This window comes from Lontra canadensis, unplaced genomic scaffold (genome assembly GCF_010015895.1).
Source record: "Lontra canadensis isolate GAN:19392208 unplaced genomic scaffold, GSC_riverotter_1.0 scaffold5, whole genome shotgun sequence".
NCBI classification, from domain to species: Eukaryota; Metazoa; Chordata; class Mammalia; order Carnivora; family Mustelidae; genus Lontra; species Lontra canadensis.
This window is the reverse complement of record NW_022630999.1, coordinates 13,972,909-13,992,828: the sequence shown is the minus strand read 5'-3', so window position 1 is coordinate 13,992,828 and position 19,920 is coordinate 13,972,909. Positions and strand designations below refer to the sequence as shown.

At 42.2% G+C, this 19,920-nt stretch overlaps 1 protein-coding gene across 2 annotated transcripts in view; it reads left to right on the top strand.

Moving 5' to 3' along the window:
• The window catches only part of ARL15 (ADP ribosylation factor like GTPase 15), a 397,345-nt gene that overhangs the window by 70,142 nt on the left and 307,283 nt on the right, over positions 1–19,920 (top strand). The gene's annotated exons all lie outside the window — the stretch shown is intronic.

Sequence of the window (19,920 nt, the reverse complement as noted above, 5' to 3'; positions counted from 1 at the left end):
AGGGCAAAGAATAGTGTGTCCCCTTCCTTTAAGGAAACAAACTAGAGTTTCATCTCAGCTTTGCTTCTCGTGTTTCAGAAGTTTGTCACATGGTCATACTTAACTACAAAGGGGATTGGAAAATACAGAGTTTTCCCCACAGGGCCGGGCACTCAGTTCTCTGACTCAGGAAGGAGAGGGAGCCCTTGACAATCTCTGCCAGAGGGACGGATGCCCTATGCCCCAGAGAAACCAAGGACTTTGAGAAACTATTTTTCTCAGGTGATCGTTTACCCACATAAGTCATCTTACCATGTGGCTCACTGTAGCGGCATACGCATTTAGGGTAGAAAAGAGAAGTTTTCAGCTGATACATACCAATATTTTACTGTAGGAGAGAGATTTGAACTGTACTTTATACGTGCCATTTTTTTAATCATAAAGCTTTATGCCTTTGGTGATGGAGCAAGTTTCTTCTAGGTAGGATATGAAAAAAATTCTCAGAAAAAGATGCCATTAATAAAAGTCTTTTCCCTTGCTACTGTCCCAGGATAATGGTTTCTTACCTAGTAACAGTTGTGTATCTAGTGCTTAGTCTTCATATGTTACAAAGTGACCACTGAGGGTGCTGTAGGATGGAACGGAGGGCCTCTCTTCTCGGGAGTCAAAAGACCAGGAATTGAGTTATGATTCAGCTGCTTACTAACCTCATCTTAGAAGACTCACCTATGGCCTACTTTCCCATCTATAAAAGCACCACCGTATTTTACTTCAGGATTGTTGCATAGATTAGATTAACATTTGCATTTTTTTTTTTGGTCTGTCCTTTGTCAGACACACACACCAAGACCAAAACCTTTGACAGTTATATTCAGTTGATCTTGGGTCCAGTGTACTTATCTCTAAGAATACCTTTTTGGCTCATGAAATGTGTTGATTGCAGTATTCCTTATTATAGTAACATGATTTGTTTCATTTGAGGGTGATTTGGAAAACACTTGCCATTTAACCTTTACTCAAGGTTTTTCTTGTTTTTTTGAAGTGACAGTTGATCTATGAAGTTGGCTTAATGTCAAGGTCAATTTCTTGAGTCAGAACTGGTGAAGAAAATAACCTTAAGATTACTGTTAAGATAACCACTTATTCTAGTGGCCCATGTTCCGGAAAATACTCTTTGGTGGAGTAACATGGGAAGAATGGGGCATCCTTTGTGTCTCAAATTCATGTGTTGCAGGCTGCTTTTAGAAGTCAGGAAGGGGACACTCACAGTCAGCTTCCTTAATGTTCTAACAGCTTCTGGATTCTTTGATACTGTTTTTGTTGTTTGTTTGAAGACCAGGTTTGGGGTAATATCTGAGGCTCAGTATTTGGGGCTGGCTGTGCTGGGCACTGGGGAAGTAGACACATAAGTTGTTCATGGGCACAAAGGGTTGCCCATCCCCAAATTGGGGCTTACTCTTGGCTGAGAGATTGAGTGACCACATTGCTCCATCTTTTTGGATTCCTATTTTGGTTTTCCACTTTGTTAAACTTAAGAGTGAGGTAACCATATCCATAGGAGGGATGTCAGAGAGTCACGTGGAGAGAATGGCTAGTTGCTTGCCTTTCATTCTTCAAATGTTCTTCCACACCTCTAAGAATATAAAGATACTGTTATTTATTAATGTCCTCTGGTGCTCCTGTGTTTATCTTTTTTTTTTTTTTTAAACTCTGAAAATTTAGACCAAATTGGACTTTATTTTGGAGTAATTTGAGAGCAGGCCTGCAGCTTGACCTGCTTTCCCCATTTGGTTAGTCATTGCTCAGTCCCATTTGCTGAATAATCCACGTGTTCCCACTGTTTCAGATGCGAAGTTAACCACAGATGGAACAGGGGCTGTTCCTGCTTAAAAATGTATTTTTGAAGCCTCAGTGTATTTAAGGTATCTTGCAGAGGATCCCCTCCAATTACTATTATCTTTTGCTTATTTATTGATCTAATGTGCCATCAGTATACTGCTTTAATTTTGATAATTATATGTTTTAATATTGTAGGGTACTTCTAGGCTGCTAGAGAAAGTAGACCGTGGAAAAGGAGGCAAACAACAAATTTCTTTACGAGCAAGTGACACAGAAGTTGCACACATCACTTCCACTCACACAACTAGTGCTGTGTGGCCGCATTTGACAGAAAAAGAGGCTGGAAACTGCTCCATAGTTGAGGAGCCATGAGCCCAGCTAAATCCTATTAGTAAGGAGAACGCTAGGGTTTAGCATGCTCTGGTGGGGCACTTTTCAGTTCGAGGACTCCCTGAAAGTCTGGTGAAGTCAAGTTACACTTGCAGCAAACACAAACACTTGTGACTTGTAACAAACAAGTGACACTTGTTTGCCGCAGCTCTCCCAACATGCTAGCTGCTACTGGTGTGATTCGGGATCTCACTTCTTCGGGATGGGGGGTGGTGGTGGTGGTGGTGGGGTGTGTGTGTGTGTGTGTGTGTGTGTGTGTGTGTGTGTGTGTATCAAAGGGGTCTGTGTGGTAATTCAGGGAAAACTAGTTGGGTGTGTGGTAAGCCTTCAGGGAAAACTAGTTAGCAATGGCCCTGCTGTTTTGACCCCAGTCTCAGTATTTCCGCTTCCGAGTGCTCTTTGTCTGTGCTTAGGAAAGGGCTTCACACGGAGGAGACCTTCCATAATTTTTGCTGCCTTTGTATTGGGGGGTGACAGAATTTTCCGTACTTCTCACAAATAACATTCTTGACCAAGGTAATCTGTGTCAACCACCAGGGTCCTTTCATTGGTCCCCCAGCCTTAGCTTTAGTTTTGATGAATTCTTTGTTTCCTGACCCTTCTCCTTTTTTGCTATTTTTGGAGGCTTTTTGGTTATTTTCACATAGAGCACATTTGTAAGCCCGTCTTACTTGACTGTCCTACTTTGTGAGTCTTTATTCTTATTTTGGCATAGTTTCATGTAATTTCCATGTTTTAAATTTTTCCATCTTTGAGATATAATTGACATATAACATTGATTATAAGTTTAAGTTCTTGATAAACCTATGGCTATAGGAAGTGATTACTATGTAGTTAACTGTAGTTAACATATCTGTGCACTCACATGATTCCTTTAACACTTTTCAGTATATAATACTGCGTTGTTAGACCCTGTTGTTTTTTGTTTTTGTTTTTGTTTTTAAGATTTATTTACTTATTTTAGAGCTCGTTGAGATGGGAGGGGCAGAGGGAGAGGCAGATTCTCAAGCAGACTCTGCACTGAGCTCAAAACCTGATGTAGGGCTCCATCCCACAACCCTTGAGAACATGACCTGAGCTGAAACCAAAAGTCACAGGCTTAACTGACTGAGCCACCCAGCCATTCCTAGGCCATGTTTTTAAAAAGGCATGCTGGCATGCCAAAACTTGTGAAGAGACATTCTTAGATCTCAGATTCAGAGGTTAAGAAGTAATTTCAAAAGTAATAAGAATGTGTCTTACGGTGATAATTGGTGACAACTGAGAAATGTATAGTGAAGATTATTTTCCTTTATCTCTTATTCCTTTATCCACCTGACATATGGGAGCTCCAGTGTTTATATCCTAGTGAACTCCAGACCAATGATAAGGAAGCGTTATAAACAAGCAATTTCTCATATAACTTGAACACAGCTGGGGAAGGATTGAAAATTGAATCATGGTTCATCTGTTGACCACTTGTTAATAACCTTTTTATTGAAGTAAAACTGACATATACTAGTTTCAGATATACAACATAATGATTTGATACTTGTATATATTTAATGTTTTTTAAAGATTTTTTTATTTGGGGGCGTCTACGTGGCTTAGTGGGTTAAGCCTCTGCCTTTGGCCCAGGTCATGATCTCAGGGTCCTAGGATCGAGCCCCACATCAGGCTCTCTGCTCGGGATAGGGAGCCTGCTTCCCTCCTCTCTCTGCCTGCTGCTCTGCCTACTTATGATCGCTCTCCCTTTGTCAAGTAAATAAATAAATTAAAAAAAAAAAGATTTTTTATTTGTTTATTTGTCAGAGAGAGTAGGAGCACAGAGAGCTGCAGGCGGAACAGGTAGAGCAAGAAGCAGGCTCCCTTCTGAGCAAGGAGTCCCACGTGGGACTCAATCCCAGGACCCTGGGATCATGACCTGAGCCGAAGGCAGATGCTTAACCAACTGAGCCACCCAGACGTCCCTATATTTAATTTTTTTTTTAAAGATTTTATTTATTTATTTGACAGACAGAGATCACAAGTAGGCAGAGAGGCAGGCGCAGAGAGAGGTGGGAAGCAGGCTCCCTTCCGAGCAGAGAGCCCAATGTGGGGCTCGATCCCAGGACCCTGGGATCTTGACCTGAGTCAAAGGCAGAGGCTTTAACCCACTGAGCCACCCAGGTGCCCCCCTATATTTAATTTTTTTAGACTTGGCCTGCCTGTGCTCAAAAGAGACAACATTTAAATGTGAGGCAATTTTAGTTGACTAATGGAGCAGGTTGTAATTCTTTGAGCACAGACAAGATTTTAGAAAAACAAGACAAATGGCTAAAAAGTTGTTGGAGTGGGTTTTTAAAGAATGGTATAGGGGATGAGAGTTTAATTACTTGAAGAAAAGGTTTTTTTCCATAGCCAGTATCCTACTCAATGGTGAAAAAATGCAAGCTTTCCCTCTAAGTCAGGAATAAGACCAGGATGTCCACTCTTAACTGCTTTTATTTAATATTGTACTGAAAGTCCTAGCCACAGCAGTCAGACAACATAAAGACAAGGCATCCATATTGGTAAGGAAGAAGTAAAACTCTCATTTGCAGATGACATGATACCATATAAAGAAAACCTTAAAAACTACCCAAAAACTACTATAACTGGTCACTGAGTTCAGTAAAGTCATAGGACACAAAACGAATGTACAGAGATCTGTTGCATTCCTATACACTAATAATGAAGCAGCAGAAAGTGAAATTATAGCTGTACCAAGAACAATAAAATACCTAGGAATAAACTTAACCAGAGGTGAAAGACCTGTACTCTTAAAACTATAAAACACCGATGAAAGAAATACAAGATGTCACAAAGAAATGGAAAGACATTCTATGCTCGTGAGTTGAAAGAACAAATACTGTTAAAATGTATGAGTTACCTAAGTAATCTACTTGGGTAGATTTTTGGGTAGAGATTTAATTCAATCTCTGTCAAAATACCAACAGCATTTTTCATAGAACTAGAACATTCCTAAAATGACTATGGAATGACAAAAGACCTCGAGTAGGCAAAGCAATCTTGAAAAAGAAAAACCAGACAGGAGGTATCACAGTTTCATATTTCAAGTTATATTATGAGTGGTAATATTTAAAACAGTATGGTACTGGCATAAAATTAGACATATAGATAAACAGAACAGAAAACCCAGAAACCTACAATTATATGTTCAATTAATCTTTGGCAAAGGAGGAATGAATATACAATGGGAAAAAGACTGTATCTTTAACAAACTGTGTTGGGAAAACTGGACTGAAACATGGGGAAAAAATGAAACTAGAGCACTTTCGCCCACCATACACAAAAATAAATTCAAAATGGGTGAAAGACCTAAACATAAGACCTGAAATCATAAAACTCCTTAAAGATAGTAGAGGCAATGTCGTGTCTGACATTGGCCATAGCAACATTTTTCCTGATAGGTTTCCTGAGGCAAAGGAAATAATAGCAAAAATTAACAATTGAGACTGTATCAAAATAAACTTTCTACACAGCAAAGGAAACAATCAAAACTAAGAGGCAATGAATGGGAGAGGATATTTGCAAAAAACATATTTGATAAAGATATAGTATCTAAAAAATATGAGGAACTGACATGATACCCAAAAAACATAATCCAACTAAAAAATGGACGGAAGACATGAACAAATATTTCTCCATAGAAGACCTACAGCTGGCCAACAGACGCTCGAAAAGATGTTCAGCATCACTGATCATCAGGGAAATGCAAATCAAAACTACAATGAGAGATCATATCACATCTGTTAGAATGGCTAAAATCAACAATTGCCAGAAGCAACAGGTGTTGGTGAGGATATGGAGAGAAAGGAACCCTCTTGCGCTATTGGTGGGAATGCAGACTGGTACAGCCATTGTGGAAAACTGAGTGGAGTTTCCTCAAAAAAAAAACTAAAAACAAAAAACTATCCTGTGATCCAGGAATCACACTACTGGGTAGTTACCTAAAGAATACAAAAGCATGAATTCAGAGGGACACATGCACCCCTATGTTGATTGTGGCATTATTTACAATAGCCACAATATGGAAGCAGCCCAAGGGTCCATTGATAGAAGAATGGATAAAGATAGGGTGTATATGTACAATGGATTATTTCAGCTATAAAAAAAACGAAATCTTGCTATGTGCAGCAACATGGATAGAGCTATAGGGTATAATGCTAAGAGAAATAAGACAAAGACAAAAATATGTTCTCACTCATACATGGAATTTAAGAAACCAAACAAATGAGCAAAAGGAGAAAAAACCCCAAGAAACAGACCCTTAAGAGAACAAACTGATGGTTACCAGAGGAGAGGTGAGTGGGGATGGGGGAAATAGGGGATGGGAATTAAAGGGTGTGCTTCCCCTCCACCCCCGGGGGCGGAGGGGGGAAAGAGTGGTTTTGTTTAGATGGATATATCCAGTAGCAGTAAATGAGAGAGAGAAATACTGGCACATCACGAGGATCAGAATTTCACGTGAGTATTGGCAACAGATTTCTTCTTGGCCGGTATGTTCCATCTGTGTAAGTTACTGACTTGGAAGTCTTGTGTGTTCGGGTAAGAATGACTGTGGAGCAAACATATCTTTTATTTTGTACCTGTTGTTCAAATTATAATTGGAGACGTGTGCCCCTTAATGACTGTCATCTGATAACACCACTGAATTTCCAGTTTTCAGTCAACCCTCCCACTTTGAGTTGAGGTGAATGATGCCAGTTTTTTGCCTAAGCATGGTCTGTACCAGGCAGCTGTGTCCCAGGCCAGCTCTACAAAAACTCACAGCTAGGAAATGATGCTGTGCCCAGGATGGCCTTTTAGCGCTTCATAGGTCCTAGAATTCGAGAGTTAAAAAAGGATCATCATCATCCTCTAGTCAGGTATCAATTGGAAAGGAGTTACTGCCCTTGCCAGAATTGGGAAAATAACCAAGAGGATCGTAGATGCCCTTAACAGCATTGTGTTTTCACTGAAGGAATCAGGCCTTATGCGTTCTGTTGATGAATGCATTAAAAAATTCCTTTTGCAAATAAGCCTCATCATTTAAAATCCAAACAGATCAAGTGTGTTATTACATAAACTTTCTAATAATGCCCTAGTTGATGAAATAACTTTTTTCCGGTTCATGAGATGCTTTGAATCAGCTATTATCCCTGTAACTTCATAAAAAAGCCCATCTGATTATTCTGCATTAAGAATGCTCATAACATTTAAACATTATAGAAGTGTAGTAGAAAGCTCTCCCCTTACTTTTGCCATTAATGCATATTCTTAAAAATCACATGTTAGTTTATCACATATTAACATACATCTGTGTTCATAAACATAGGTGCACATTTATACATTTTTAAGAACCACCCATTATTCTGTATCTTCATTTTAAAAACTATTTCAGACATCTTTCCATGTCTTTATGTTATTAACTGAAGAATAAAGTACATATTTTCACTTCTATTCTCTTAGGTCATTCTAGAGGAGGATGCAGAGAATTCTTTTAACATGAACATACAAAGGTACACCCCAAGTATTGGTCCTTCTCCTTCACCAAGCCCTTTTCAGATTTTTGGCAGATCATTAGAATACTGGGTTTGTGAATTCAGGGGAGGTTTTTTAGTATCTGGAGATGGAACAAATTTTTAAAATGCCAATTTTATCCAGAAGTGTTAATGTCTCTAAATATTTTAAGTTACTATTAATAAAAAAAAAAATATTTAAACATAGCATTTTGGATACCTGCTGTATGGTTAACTCATAAGAACTTTTCACTAACTGTGTAGAAATGTGACTTCAGGTCCATGTTTGCATTTAGTTATTGACCAGATGAGATTTGGTTTCACATTGTCTTTTAAAAAAATATGCCACCAAAAATTTAAAGCTTAGAATTTTCCTGTGCTCATAGATTACTTATTTTATTACCTGAATTGTCTGGGATAAGGCCAGACGGAATTCTGGCGGTCTGAATTTCTCTTGTGTCCTGAGCTTATATGTCCACTAGAGGGTGCATTTTACTCTTTTTTAACACAAGATAAGAAGTTTAAATCTATAATTTTGTTTTCTGTTTCATGGAGCTGCCTGTGTCAACCATCAGAAAGCAAATTCCCAAAAATTATTAAATATAGGCATTAGGAGTCTGCCTTATAAAAATAAAACTCATTAATATAAAAACATATCACTATTAAAGTAATGGCTTGGCCGCAAATGCTTTAGGGGAGTGCCAGGAGGGATCAGCGAGGGATGGTTAGGGGAACCTCATGGGCAAGCTAGAACTTGATGTGACATTGAAAGACCAGCTAAGGTCAGAGAGGGTAGTACAGTGGTTCTCAAAGTTTGTAGTGTCAGGACCTCTTGACTAAAAATTACATCCCCGAGGAGTTTCTGTTTGTGTGGGTTATAGCTTTCTATATTTAATAGCTTAGCAAACAAAACAGATACCTTGAAAATACTTGCCAATTCATTGAAAAATAAGCTATTGTCTATTCATATGATTAACATTTTTCAATGAAAAATGTATTTTCCAAGACAAAAATTAGTTTGAAGAATGGCATTGTTTTACATTTGCATAAATGTCTCTTTAATGTTTGGCTTAATAGAAGACAGCTAGATTCTCCTATCTGCTTCTGCATCTATGGTCTGCAGTGGGTTGCTTTGGGTGAAGTATGTCAAGAAGATTCAGCCCCATGCAGAAATGAAGTTGGAAAAGGTGTGGGTATTATTTTATTTTATTTTTTTAAGATTTTATTTATTTATTTGACAGAGAGAGAGAGAGATCACAAGTAGGCAGAGAGGCAGGCAGAGAGAGAGGGGGAAGCAGGCTCCCTGCCGAGCAGAGAGCCCGATGTGGGGCTCAATCCCAGACCCTGAGATCATGACCTGAGCTGAAGGCAGAGACTTAACCCACTGAGCCACCCAGGCACCCCAGGGGTGGGTATTTTAATAGCCTTTTCTAATAACTGAGGATCATTCCACGGCTCTACACTAACTTTCACGTGGCCAGTTTGTAAAGGTCAACTACAGTGTGGAGTCTGAGACCATCTCCGGAAACTTAGTCTGTTTTGTTAAAAATCCTTAAGTCTATCTTGGGTTTAATTTTTTAATTTTTTTTAAAGATTTTATTTATTTATTTGACAGACAGAGATCACAAGTAGGCAGAGAGAGAGGAGGAAGCAGGCTCCCTGCGGAGCAGAGAGCCCGATGTGGGGCTTGATCCCAGAACTCTGAGATAATGACCTGAGCCAAAGGCAGAGGCTTTAACCCACTGAGCCACCCAGGTGCCCCTGTCTTGGGTTTTAAAAGGATCTTTACCCGCGAATGGTTTTGTAACAAGTATTGACCTTGTAAAATACTGGTTCATTTAGTTACATATATCTTCCAAATGTTGACATAGTATAAGAAAAATCACATTTGTTAATATCTCTATTAATCTATTCAGGAAGGGCTTTAAATATTAAATCAAATATTTAAATATTAAATATTTAATTTAATTTAATTTAAAGATTTAATATTAAATATTTAAATACTTGACTTCATCAAGTTCATGATGGTAGATACAGGTTTTCAAAAAACTTATTCATTTGAAAGTTTAAATTTTATCACTGATAACAAATGCTAAGTTTTTCTTGAATTGACTGGCTTGTGTCATTTATTTATTTATTTTAAAAAAAGATTTTATTTATTTATTGACAGAGAGAGAGGGAGATCACAAGTAGGCAGAGAGAGAGAAGGGGGAAGCAGGCTCCCTGCTGAGCAGAGAGCTGGATGCGGGTCTGGATCCCAGGACCCTGAGATCATGACCTGAGTGGAAGGCAGAGGCTTAATCCACTGAGCCACACAGGTGCCCCGTGTCATTTATTTTTGAGAAAATGTTTATAAAATACCCAATTTTGAATAATTGTAGTTTGTCTGTTAGGCATTCTTTCAAGTCAAAATAGCATTCTGTGAAAAAAGGTGCTATGTTATTTGACTACATACTTTTCCTTCAGACAGTCCTCATGCTTTGGTATATGGCAAAAATGCTGTATGTGTAGTTTGCACTTTATCACACAGAATAATAAAGTAATAAAAATAAGTAACATGTAATAAAGACATGCTATGATAATAATAAAAAATAATAATAAATCATGTGTGGGTAAAAGATCCTTTCAAAGTCTAAGATAGACTAATGAATTCAATAAAATCCATAATGTTTACTGCTTCATTAAGGCCATTCTTAAGTGAAACTGACCTCCTTTTTACCAGTGCATGACAGTGACAATCACAGTGGCTGTTAGAATTTGATGCTGTTGCCGTGACTTGTGCCAAGGAGCCAGTAGTTTTATTCACTTATGCTTTGGAGTCATCAGTGCAGATGTCAACACAGTGTGAGAGGTTAAGTACTGTTCCAGTACTAATGCGAAAATAGTTATGACCTTGCAGGTCCTTTGCAGGGGTCTTGGGAGGCCCTCAGGAGTCCATGGTCTGCACATTGACAATGACTGGGCTGGTTTAAAAGAGTAGAACTGGGTGTTATGGAAGCCACTGCAAACAAGGACCGTGTCTGATGAAAGTGAGAGAGCAGGCGTGAGCTGAGCAGGAATGGAAGAGTGAGCTACATGTGTGGGGTCTTGTGGGGGATAGAGGGAAATCAGTACAAGAGAATATGTTTTGAAGGTGGAGCAGACAGAGGTATCGAGGCTTTCTTGAGGTTTTCCTGGTAGGAGGGCATACATCTTTAACACTTCCTGCCTTCCCACTTCACCCTGTTTCTCTTCTGCCCCTCTGTTCTTCTGTTTTTTTTTTTTTTTTTTTTTTTTTTTACCCCCTTAAGTAACACAGGGGCCCTGTGTTAAAGATACAACACTGAGCAAGATGACCCCAGTACTTGCCTTCATGGAATCTAGTAAGGAATATAATCACATGTCATCTGAATTCTGGGAACCCACAATGGGGACCTCTAATCCTGGAGTGGGGAACAGGGTTGTAGGTCAGGGCAGACTTTCCGGGGGAACTAAGGTTGTGTAGGTTGAAGCTTAAAGAATGAGAAGGAGTTAGGCAAGCAAAGGAAGAGGTTAAGGAACAGGGGGAGGAGGAGAGGGTTTCCAATGTGGGAGGAAACTATGCAAAGGCACGGTGGTAAGAGGCAGCACAGGGGTAGTTGGTGTGGCTGGAGTGCAGAGTGCTGAGGGTCCGTGGTATTCTGTTAGAGCAGCCTGTGCTGCCTAAGATGGGGAGTCACTGGCCAGAGAACTGGAAGGGGCCCTGTCTGCCTTGTTCAGGAGCTTGGTTTTGACTGAGGGTTCCTAAGAGACCTGAAAACTGGAAGAGGCGTAATGAAGTGGGCTTGGGGGCGCAGGTGAGTGTGAGAGAGAGAATGGGTCCTTAGTGAGCTAGACGAGGCTAGCGGCCTTGGGCGGTGGGATTGAGAGAAACTGGTTTCCGGAAGTAGTGTAATAGTCATATAGACAGAAACTGATAATTGTGCGGGTGAAGGAAATTGCGGAGTCAAGGACTTGAGGTTGCTGGCACGGGCAGCAGGTGGATGGTGGGTGACATTTGTTCACTGAACTGGGGAACCCAGGGGAGTGGCATGTTCAGATGGGAAGAGGATGCATGTGGTTTGGGAGATGCTGAGTTTAATGTGTCTGTGGGATATCCAGGTAGACATGTTGCCCAAGCAGGTGCTTTGCACAGCTCTGGAGGTGAGGAGTCAGGGAGGTTGAGGGGCTGGCGAGAGAGGGCCAGGTTGCTGATGGTAAGTAAAAGGGTTGGCAGGGTTATTCTAGTGCCTCTGGCCAAATCACTTAGACCAGAATGTTTCATCTCTTGTCAAGTAGAAACCGTATTTTCCTTGCCTACCTCACCAAGCTGTGGTGTCACTCAAAACTAAATTAAGAAAATGTTAGCAAATGCACACACCTGCAGAGGACAGTCTGGACTTGAGTAATTATTACAGAGGGATCAGTAAGGACAGTTACCACACAGGGATGAATAAGGACAATGCCAGACCCTGGAGAGTGCAGAAGAGGGGCTGTGAGCGAGGGGAGTGAGGGCCTGGACCATAGGACCGAGGGAGGGGGTGGGGGCAAAGGGAGGACTTGGGGCTACCACACAGGGAAGGGAGCGGTCCTGGCCCCTTTCCCCAGCTCATCTGGCGGGGAGGTGATCATTTCCTTAGGAGAAGTATGAACATCAGCAGAAGGAGCTGGTTTGTTGGGAAGGTAACCTCTTAAGGAAAACCTAGTCTCGTTGCATTTGAGGTGGTTCCGAGACCTCTGGGTGCAGGTGTCCACGGGGTGGTCGGGACATGCCGTTCACTTTTCATTTTCTGTAGCATTTATACACAGCTGCCTCAGGCTTTCTCGTCAACATAGGCCTCTCGGTTGCCCCTTATAGTGCTGCTTCACAGAGGACTTTTTGGGCCTGCCCTGCAGGTGTGTGCATTTATGGACCCACGTGTACAAGTGTGTGGCACTGCTTGGCCGGAGAGGGGAGAATGGTGAGGCGGGCGTGAGGATGCGGGTCAGAATCCGAGCCAGTTCAGGGAATGAGAGGGAGCCCCCATGGTGTGGGGGAATGATCCCTGAGGTCCGCTGAGAATGGATTTAAGCTTCTCTCTCCTCTTGAGAGCTGCAGGATGTGGGGCAAGCCGCCTATCATTCGTGGGATTTAGTTCCTCACCAGTGAAATGCACATCCTTTGGGGTTGCTGTGGGAACCCAAGGACGGAGGGAAAGGCCAGCACTGTGTATGCTGGTATGCCACTAGCAAGTGCTGGCACGTCTCTGGGCGATTTTGATTGGAATGTGAGGTTGAGATTTTGAAATAATCTAGTAATTCATGCGGGATTGTCAGGAGTTAGCAAGGCTCCTTGGTTTTTATGTTTTGTCTCTAAGGCAGACTGTTTATATTTATACAGCCCTGCTGAGGGAGCTTCCATTTACAAGTTGTGTGGCATGCGCTCACTAAATAGTACTTATCCAGCACTTGGCTTTTGTAAGTCTTGACCAAATACCATTAAGATATTTCCAAAGGGCAAAGCTAGGACAATGTTCTAGAACTCTTGTCAGAGCGAGTGATTGATGAGCACTGTCCAGCGCCCTTGGGTCTTTTGTTAAAGCCACTCAACTCATATGGCCTTATAAGTTCTACACTCCAGGGGCTCCTGGGTGCTCAGTCCATTAAGCATCTGCCTTCAGCTCAGGTCATGATCCCAGGGTCCCGGGATCAAGCCCTGCATCAGACTCCTTGCTTAGCAGGAAGCTTGCTTTTCCTGCTGCCTGCTGCTCTCCTGCTGTGCGTGAGCGCTCTCTCACAGACAAGTAAATAAATAAATCTTAAAAAGAAAAAATAAGTTCTACACTCCATCCCAACCCCTGCTCTAGCCCAGGGGTTCTTTTCCAAGGCTATTCTACTAAAAGAGAGGGCCTGGATGCCTGTTTTACTTTTGTGTATGTGTGCATTGGGAAGGGGAACCAGACCATTTTAGTATTTTATCAAAGTGCCCCAAGAAGGGTATTTTTCAAATAATTATTTGGAACAATAAGGATAAGTCAGTGAAAATGAAACTGCCAGATGCTGCTTTATAGCTCCTGGTTTTGAGGGGGTGTAGGGTATGTAAGGCTGAAGGAGGGTAGATTAGAGGGGGCTTCTCACTAAGAAAATCTCTTCTAAATAGCAACATAGGTGGGGGTGGGCAGGGATGCTTTCCTATCAGTTCTGTTGAGTCTATCTGGCTTGTCCTGAAGCCTTCTCCTTCCATTAGACCTTTGTTAATGTGACCCTAGACCCCACTGAGGAGAAGCATTAGTTTCCAAGGTCACTTTGTCTTGAGGCAACTTGTACCTTCATCACTAGAAGTTACCTAGCCCCACCCCTTTCCGTGTAACAGTAGTTACCTCAGTGTAGTTGCTTAAGGATTTCTTGGGAAGATTGGGAAAACGCAGGGTATAGGGCCCATGTCCAGAGATTTTCAATTTCATAGGTCTAGTTCAGAGTCTGATTCTGATCCACATGGTTTCTGAACACATTCTTAGAAATTTTGCCCTAGAGCAGTGGTTCTTACCCTAGGCTGCACATATGGCAATCACCTGGGAGCTTTAAGAAAGTACCAGTGCCTGGGTTCTATCCTTAACAATTGTGATTTAATTATTGAAGGTAACAGTAGGCACACGAATAATTTAGCATGAGGGACCCAGGTCAGTACATCTCAAGACATTGTCGATCTCAGTGCTTTGTCTCTGAAATTGTCCTGGCACATTTTTTTTTCTTATTATGTTTCCTTCCATTTTGTAATAGGTCTTCATATTTCGTCATTAGGATTTTTGGTTTATGAGCTTTCTTCCATCACTTCTTAATTCATTGTCTCAGGGTGTTGGATATACCCAGAGGATCTCCTACAGAGTGTCCTTTACCCTGCCACCCACCAGGGGGCAGGCACACTCAAATGCTTGGGATGTTACTGTTGTGAAGGTTGTAGCTGGCAAGGGAAAAAAAAATACTAAACAATGGAAAAGCAAACCTATTTAAAGAGGTCCTATTATGACTTGAGCTCCTTAGCTGATGACGGATTTTTGCTGCTGCCCAAGGATTTTCTTTCTAGGACGGCAGTAGTTGGGTATGTGAGGCTAAAGGTTGTGTCCCTGTGGTTGAAGTCTTGCCCGTAGCTCAAGGACTGTTAAATGAATCGAGACGATTCCTTAGAGCAATGGAGAGTAGTAAAATGTGTGTGTGATCACTGATGACCAAGGTGACAAGAGGGATCCTTGCTTTCCAAGAGTGTCACGCATGCCTACCTTATCTCCACTTTCCCCTTACCCCCTCCCAAACTGGGGAGAAAAAGCTCCTCACAAATACCTTGAAATGCTTTTCCCAACAGTAAGGTTATTTTAGGGGTGGTATATTTGGTGCTTCAGAGTAATACTGTAGCATCCTTTTTCTAAGATACAGTTAGTTTCAAGGAGATGAGGGGATAAGGAAGACAGACCTCTAATTGAAGAGGTCTTAGAATCCTTAAAAATGGGATCTGTGACATCAGTTTTCTTCCTGATTCCAGAAATTTATTAAATGGAAATAGTTGTCTTACCACTAACGTGAAGGTTGCATTGGTATTTACATGGGCTGGAGGAAGAGAATGAACAAATGAACAATTTCTGGAAGAAAACGTTTTCTTTTTTTTTTTTTTTTAAGATTTTTATTTATTTACTTGACAGACAGAGATCACAAGTAGGCAGAGAGGCAGGCAGAGAGAGAGGGGGAAGCAGGCTCCCCGCTGAGCAGAGAGCCCGATGTGGGGCTCGATCCCAGGACCCTGGGATCATGACCTGAGCCGAAGGCAGAGGCTTAACCCACTGAGCCACCCCGGCGCCCCACGATTTCTGATACCTACATGCTTTTTTTTGTAAAATCTGTTAGAGACATCAAGATACAGTAACAGAGGAGGTGAGAACGACACTTGCTCTTCCTCCGTTGACTTCGGGTATTATCTTGGGGTGGAGTTCCTGTGGTGTTCGGGGACCTTGAACATGAGGAGCTTCCCTTGGGTATCAGGAATGCATTTTTTGTTCCTGTTTCTGAGCTGTTGGGTTAACCAAGCTCTTTTCCCTGCATCTACCCTTCTGAGTGGAGCAAGTGTCTCACTGCCTGGGGCTTCCTGGTAGATTCTGCCCTTCAGCTTGCCTCGCTTCAGCTAGCAGGGCAGGGCCCCTTCCTCAGACATTTAATCCCCCACCCCCGCCCCCGCCAGCTCCACGGGGCCGCTCTCCAGGCTGCTGGGGGGCTAGCACCAGCCCAGCAGTGCCGCTCCTGAGTGCTCCCCAGCTCCCCGTGGCTAAGTCATCTGCAGCCCAAATGTCCTTGCGTTTTCAGTTCTCCGGTCCCTGTGGAACTCCCTCTTCACGTGACATTCTTTGTCAAAATGAGTGTGGTTTCTGGTTTTCTGACAACCCTCTCAACAAGGTTAACGTTTGAACTGGTCCTGATTCTGTGTCTCTTTGTTTTGGGTTCTTCTTAAAATAGCTGCATGAGAACTTTCTAATCACACATATTCTCGGCTCTCGTCCCTTTCCCTTTCATTGATTGAGGCAAAGCTGGAATTGTCCCCAGGAAGTAGAAAGGATCTACCTGTTAGGAGGACAAATTACAGTTTAGTAAGAGTTCCTTTTAACAGAAGCTGGATGTGCAGTTTCTAATAGCTCACGATCTGAATATTGGAAAAGGAAATTTAAATGGATGACTTTCCTCACACTGTGTTTATAAATAAAGTAATACTCGTAACAGTGGGTACATAAAGGAGAGAGGTTTTCCAGATGTATATGAGAGCAGGCAGAATGGAGAGACAACACCAGCAGAGGAAACCCACATGTTCCAAACAGTCAACCAAAACAGATGAATTTGAAGGTGGGACAGAGGGAGGAATGGGAGGGTGGCATTTTTCTAGAAAATTAAAATGAAGCAAAAAAATACTGCTAAAAAAGATTGCATTTGAGAGATCAACTGCAGTCTCTCGGGGTATGCTTTTTTTTTTTTTTTTTTTTTTAATGCATCTACCATCCAATTTATTCATAAGTCTTTAGTATGCTCAGAGTTGTGTGGTCCTCCTCTGCTGAGACACTGCTGCATTACACAATGCCTTAACTCGGCTATCTGCCACCTTTTTACTAGTCACAAAGGGTGAGATTTGCCTGCCCACTTGTCTGAGTAAATTAACCTGTTTGAGCTCACTCTGAATATGGAACATACTCTGTCCTGTGCTTTGTGCAGAATTCAGTTGTGGTTTGGGATCAGCACTTCTGCAGATCAGCAGTGTGTCTCAGATAACCTTGCCAGATAGTGTGTTCTGTGCTAGAATTTGTCCCGTCACAATATGGTTTGCCAACACTGGACTGGTTTCCGTGGATATTTTTTCCTCTTTTTGGGGGGGAGGTGGTTCAAAGATTGTATGAAGCAAAGACTGGAAGCAGAATGTATTTGGAACCAGATGCCCTTTAGAAATGAGCTCTCTGATAATTTTCTCTTTGTGCTAATTCTCATGTGAGGGAATTATGTGAGTTGGCACTAGAATCCCAAGTTCACCTCTCTACCTCTGTCTTGTCTCTCTTGGCTGGAAAAGATGTTGTCATTTGCTTTTCATACCCACCCTCTATGTCTTTTTTCTATCTTCCTTCTCAGGGAAGTGTTACTCTGAGGAAAAGTTTATCTCCTGACATACCCAGGGACTACGTTCCCTGTTTTGTACCTACAGCTTTGAAGTGGTAGTGCTGTTATTCTAGATTTCTGTGTTGACTCTGGGTTTTCTTGTCCTGTCACTGATACGACCACATGACAGTTGTTGGTGCACTCTGTGTAGGTGTCTGAAGTGATGTATCCTTGAGGAGGACTTCATGGCCCTTCTGGTGCCTGTAGCTGCTTTGTGTGACCTTGAGAGTGACCCCAGAGCATTCAGACCTCTCTGTTGTCCTCCTTCTGGAGCAGAGGGTGACACTTGACACCCAAGATTTATAGGGCATAGCAGACCTCTGCCCAGCCCCTATATACATGAGCAGGGAAGGTAGAGGCCATCATGCCTAAGGGACTGCTCTTCTGTTGTTCCCCTGAGCTCTCCCTCATCCATCTGGGCCCTTGAAGTGACAGCATGATTTATGGGAAAGTGTTGGACTCTGGAAGACTCCATATCTTTGAGTAAGTGTTGTTGCCCCAAAAACCTCCCTTAGAAACCTGCTCATAGTACTACTGGCCTTGCAGAGTGCCTGTGAGGATTAAGAGAGGTAGTAGATGTGGAAGAGCTGTGTCAGCCCAATGGAGAGAGAAGGTCTACTATGTTAGTGACGCTGCCTTCCTGGAGGTGAAATGACATGTGAAGACATTTTGGGTTTAGGAGGCCTTGAGGATCCTGTTATCTTCTCTCTTCCCCCTTGCATGAAGGAAGAGGATGAGCTCCGATAACTTGGCCTCAGTGCTGACAGAGCCCGTGTTCTTTCACTCAGTTATTATGAGCACTTTCGCCATGTCACTTGAGATGGGTTGTGGCGTAGAAGAAAAATTTAGATCCTTCAATGTCTCGCTTCAGTTGAGGGTGTATAAATGGTGGAATGGCTTTCCCAAATGTGGCTTTGATTTGAATTAGATTTCATTCACGTTAACTTCTTAAAAAACCTTTGAAACAAAGTATTATCCAGAAGAACAATTTTAAATAGCTTTTAAATTCAGAAGATTTCATGTCTTTGTCCCTTATTGTCTCCTCTGGATTTGTTTCTGTTGGCCCCATCTGGTCTTCCGGCATTATTGTGGGTAACTTCCCCTCCTACTTTCATGACTGGCTAACTGCCTGGCCTCTCAATCCTCAGTGTCTCCATTCCTCTTAAATCAGCCAGCCTCTGCGTGTGTGTGGCCTGGACTTGCCTTATTCCCAGCGGTCCAAATTCTGAGCTCTCCTCCTGCTCACAGCCTCCTGTCCTTTACTGCCTGTAAACCCACCTGTTCTTCCTAGTCAGTCTAGTAAATGGCCATTTGGTTGTCTCTTTCTTCCATCTGTCCCATCCTTCTCTTGCTAGTCTCTGAGGCCTGAACTCTGGAGCCTACCATCTCAGCTGTTTGCTCATTGGCATGCCTGGAATCCCTTGCCACACACCCCCCCTTTTTATGGCTGGACTTCCCCCACCTCCCGAGGTATAATTTATATATCTCCTTGCCCTTCTAACTTTTTCTCTACCACTGTTCTGTCCTTTCCCATCCTCCTTCCCACCCCTGTTGCTACCTACTAGGCCCTTGAGAGTCACTGGAGGAAATCCCATTCATGGGCCGAAAGCTTCTAGTGTGGATGTTGATCAAATGGAATTTCCTTGTCCTTTACAAGTCACTGTTTATTCACATTTTCCACACATTTCTCACCTTTTCCCGACAGTGTGCCTTAATCCTGAGGTCAGCCTCCCTACTTGGGCACCCATTCATCTCCTTCAGGAACTCACAGTTAACTCTGTCCTCTTGTCCCTCTCCATACTTCTCTCTTCATAAATTCTCCTTTCTTCATCCATGAACCACTTAACTTTGCTGAAGCCTTATTTTTTACCTTTCACCCAGTAAGTCACACATTTCTCAGGAGACTGTTTCGGCTCCCTTCTCAGCTTTTCACCACCTTAGCCCTCTGGCCAACTGGCATCCTTACCTGTTCCACTGATCTGTTCTGTCACCAAGGACCACTTTCCTAGTTGCTGAAGAATCCTCGTCAGCCCCTCTCCCGCCTTTCACATAGTGGTCCACTCCAGTCCCTCTCAGGTGGTTGGTTTCTCCTGGGTTGATGAATGAAGGAACTTTTCCCCTTGGTTTATTTCTTCTCTTGGTACCTTCCTTTTTCACTTGCAGGCTCTAGCCATGTCTTTTTTGGTCTTTTTTTTTTTTTTTTTTTGGTCTGCTTGACTCTTATATTTTGGGTTTCCCCACCTTGGCAGAATGATTGACATTAAGGGAATCTTAACTGAGTAAGTACTGTGTGCCAAATGCTGGCCTTCAGGTACTTTTTAACTACACTGACTTTCTAATCTTCTCAACAGTCCTATAAGTTTTTTTTTTCTTTTCTTTTCAGTCCCATTTTTATAAGAGTAGCTAAACTTGAGAGAATTTAAGAAATCCCATGTTGTTACTAGTCTGTGGAAGAGCAGAGGTTTGAATCCTGTTTGATTCCAGTGCCTTTGCTTTTCCTGTGAAACTCTCACAGGGCTCGGTGGGGATCACCTTC